The sequence below is a fragment of the Magnolia sinica genome, chromosome 17 (genome assembly GCF_029962835.1).
Source record: "Magnolia sinica isolate HGM2019 chromosome 17, MsV1, whole genome shotgun sequence".
Lineage (NCBI taxonomy): Eukaryota > Viridiplantae > Streptophyta > Magnoliopsida > Magnoliales > Magnoliaceae > Magnolia > Magnolia sinica.
Window position 1 is genome coordinate 14,479,003 of NC_080589.1, and position 4,260 is coordinate 14,483,262.

Consider the following 4,260-nt stretch of genomic DNA (forward strand, 5'->3'; position numbering starts at 1 on the left):
GGTAAGTTGTTATTGCCTAAGGCTCCTTTCACATTATCCAGATCTGAAAGAGAACTCATTTGTCGAACCTTGAGTGATTTAAAAGTTCCAAGAGGGTATAGTGCAAACTGGAAACGTCATATCAGTATGGATGACTATCAACTCAAGGGCCTTAAGTCACATGATTATCATATTCTAATGCAGCAGTTACTACCTGTATTATTGATGCATTCATTCAAGAAAGAAAAGTCATTGCGCGCTACCATTATACAATTGTCAAGATTCTTTAACGTCATATGTTCTAAAGAAATTCATCGTATGGAGCTTCAAGAAATGAAAAATAAAATAGTGGAAACATTATGTGTTTTCGAAAAGTATTTTCCACCATCGTTTTTCGTTTCTATGACACACCTTGTTGTGCACTTGGCGGAGGAGGCACAAGTTTGCGGACCTGTTAGATATCGATGGATGTATCCTTTTGAGAGGTAACTTTAACTGTTTTAATTTATTAACCTTTTCAAAATACCATATATTTTTTCATCAATACCTGATTTTAATATTTAGTAGGATGATGAGAACATACAAGAAGTATGTGATGAATCAAGCTTACTCAGAGGGGTGTATTGCGGAACGCTACATTATAGAGGAATCTATGATGTACTGCATGGAATATTATCCTGATAATACAATAGGAGGTCATAAGCAAGGACTAAAAATATTCAATGATGATGAAAATGCTGGTGATTCCCAGAATGATAAGAAAGGAAAAGTTCATGATCTTATTACAGTGCAATACCAACAAGCACGTAGATGGATTTTGCAACATCATGTTGAAAATTATCAATGGAAGGAGTAAGTTAATGAAGTATATTATTCTTTTTTTATATTTTTAAACGGCTTATGGTAATAAGCATTGTTATATATATATAATTAATTGCTATGATGTGGAATTTGTAGGAAGTACCAAACATACATTCAGGGCCAAACACGTACGGGACAAAATCGAAAGGGTAATCTGTCAGCAGGAAAACCAATGGAATATATTCCTTGGTTAAGACATCAGCTACATAATCAAGAAATGTCTCCATTTAAGAGAATTGCCGATGGTCCTGACTTCAAATGCATATCATATAATACTTACTCAGTAAATGGATATGTTTTTAGCACTGCGAATTCTGAAATGAACAGAACAACACAAAACAGTGGAGTCTCAATGAAAGCCCTAACTAGCTTCAGGGCAAGCGCCAGGGATAGGAATCCTATAGAAGAAGAAGTCACTTATTATGGCATCATTAGGCAAATTCTTGAGTTGAACTACTTCGACTTCAGAGTAGTACTCTTCTACTGTGATTGGGTGCATATTGAAGATAAAATGAATGGATGTTTCATAGATCCCGAAACAAATTTGATATTTGTCAATCTAGGAAGGTTTAGACGGAACTTAAAGGAAGACGATGAGCCGTTTATTCTTGCATCTCAGGCAGCTCAGGTCTTCTACTGTAAGGATCCAACTAGAGATGACTGGCATGTTGTACTGGATGCTCCTAAGAGATTGACGAAAGATGCATATACATTTGAAGATCTACTTGAGTTTGAGGCCAGAAGGAATGTAGGTTCTTCAGCACTTTCATTAGTCGATGATTTAAATGAAGAAGAAGATGTACAGGAAAAATCATGGGTAGAGAGTGAGCCGAGTACCTCAGGTCATAGGAAACGAAAAAGAAACTAAAAAGATTCAAATCAGTTTGAAAGTGAGTTGAATTTTATTTAGTAATGATTGTTATAATTTTTTAGCTATCAAAATATTAATAAAATGCCAATTACATAATAATGAGATATTGTTTTGTTTTATAAAATTGCAGGAATTATGTCGGATTTTGGTGGTTCATCAGCTTCAGCCCAAGGAAGCAATACAAGGAAGAGACTTGAATTAAATGAATATAAACAACCAGTCGGAGAAACATCAGCCCCTTTCAACACATTTTTAGGGCAACTTGGCAGGACACATTGTCCAATTTCATTTGCTGATTGGCGCAAAGTGCCTGGTGCAATTAAAGATAATATCTGGTCTATGGTTTTGGTGAGCATGTTTGTTCTTGATTTTATTTCTAATTCTTACTCAATAAAATTGTTTAATTATTAATTTAATGAAATAGGCCACGTACGACATCGATGATGAGTTAAAAGAATATGCATTTTCAAAAGTAAGCAAAGCTTGGAAGGTATGGAAATACAATCTGTGAAAGGAATATGATAAATTTGATAATGATGTAGAAAGAAGAAGAAATTGTCCCATTGGTGTGAAGCAAGAGGATTGGGACATTTTCATTAATCTACAATCCATAGAATTATTAATCAATCTTCGTAAGAAGGGAAAGACTTCCAGAGCACAGGTGAAATGCCCTCACACGACTGGAAGACGAGGTGCTGCTAGGACATTAGAGAAAATGGTAATTTGTACTGCATTTTTTGACAATTTAATTGATGAATATAAATTCCTGTTGACTAATTTGCTTATATAATTACAGCGAAAAGAAAATCCAAATACTATCATCACGAGGACCGATTTGTTTGTCGCCACTCATAGCAGATCTGATGGGTCTTACCCAACACAAACACATCTTGAAACAGCGGTGAGAATAATTTTTCAGTTTTTGATCATTTTTTTATTTAAGTACAATGAAGGATTTATTTTAACAATTATCTTCCAATAGGAAAGAATATTATCGATAGCTGGCAGTGATCCTTCCAGTAAGCACAAGGATTTAGACCACGACCCAGTTTCACAGGTTTTCCATCAATTGTACTCACTTTACAAACATTGTCGTTGGTTTTTTTTAATAATAATATACACACATCACTAATCTCAAAAATTATTGTTTAGGTTTGTGGTCGTGATAGCAGAGGCCAGGTTAGGGGCATGGGTTTGGGTATTTCTAAGACTACTATGAAGGTTGCCACTCCCTACATCATAGAAGCTCGGTCGGAGAGGAATGCACGTATGTCCATTGAGGCTAAATTTGAAGCATCAATGACTCAAATGCAAGAATTTCGTATGATTGTTGAGCAACAATTTGCTGAACTTAGGCAACAAATTACTTATCAAAGCCAACTGCTTCACCGCTCCCCTGATACAGCTGCATCTCAGGTGCTACATTTGCCGCGATCAAATGATATAATTATTATTTTTAAAGATAAAAGTAGCATTATTATTTACATGCACCCATTATTTTATTTATAAGCCCACTGTCGATCTGGTGAGCCCTCAAGTATTCGAGAAGACTCTGCAACAGCTGCATCGATGGAACAAATTTGCCAATTGAGAGATATTCGTGGTCGGACTGTTGCTAGTGGACGGATGGTGTCAGATACTACAGGCATCCCTCCAGAATGCATCAGAGTTGTAATAGATGATATCAATGTTCGCACAGCAGAGTTGTTTAATGATGACAGGACATTTGAAGATATTCAATTGGGTGAAATTGTTGTCTGGCCCAAGTTCCTGATGAGAATTTGAATATTCAGTAGTTTTGTTTTACTTTTTGAACTCTAGGACATATTGTATGACAGAAACTTGATTATTCCCTGAAATCCTTTTTTGATCAAGTTGCCTTTTTTATTTATTTAATCTTTAGCATCCTTTTTATTAATTATGGCTTGTTGTCATTTGTTTTTTATTAACCAAGTCACCAAAGGATTTCAATTTCAAATGTAACTGAAGTATTGACAGAACGTTGTCTCTTGTTGTAGTACGAGATTGTAACAAGAATATACATTGATTGTGTATTTGAATTTTTTTAAATGCACCAACCAGAAACGATTTGAGACGACGTTCAATGATACTTTGTTAGATATGAAATTTATGACCTTTAGTTACTTGGTTAATTAAAAAGAACTACGTAGTGGCTTGATCCCAATTTGGCTTTTTAGGTACGTAGGCAGCCGTTTGTAATGTACTAGAATATCGGTGCAGTCACAAATCTTTTTTCTCCTTTGAATTGTAACAGACTGTATCGGTTGCATTTTTCTCTGTCATACAGGTTGTGGCTATCAAAGATATAATATCACCTCCTTATAGGGAAATATTTAATGATGTGCACAGGTAAATTCATTTTTTCTTATTTCTTATATTGTTTCCCAGTTATATTTGTGTTGGTTTCAGAGTACAGGTAGCAATAGAAAGTGTTGGTCGATTGTGGCTTATGGACAAAGGGATGAGTAACCAACAATACGAATATGGGAGGCCTTCCCCAGGTATCCAAATGCTTTTAGATATAATTA

General features: G+C 35.2%; 1 long non-coding RNA gene across 1 annotated transcript; it reads left to right on the top strand.

Annotated features, from left to right (window-relative positions):
* The first annotated feature begins 2,506 nt into the window (after positions 1–2,506).
* On the top strand, positions 2,507–3,112 carry LOC131231969 (uncharacterized). The gene is made up of 3 exons (XR_009164583.1): positions 2,507–2,612; positions 2,694–2,768; positions 2,864–3,112. It is a non-coding gene; the product is annotated as an uncharacterized LOC131231969 (long non-coding RNA).
* Positions 3,113–4,260: the final 1,148 nt, after the last annotated feature.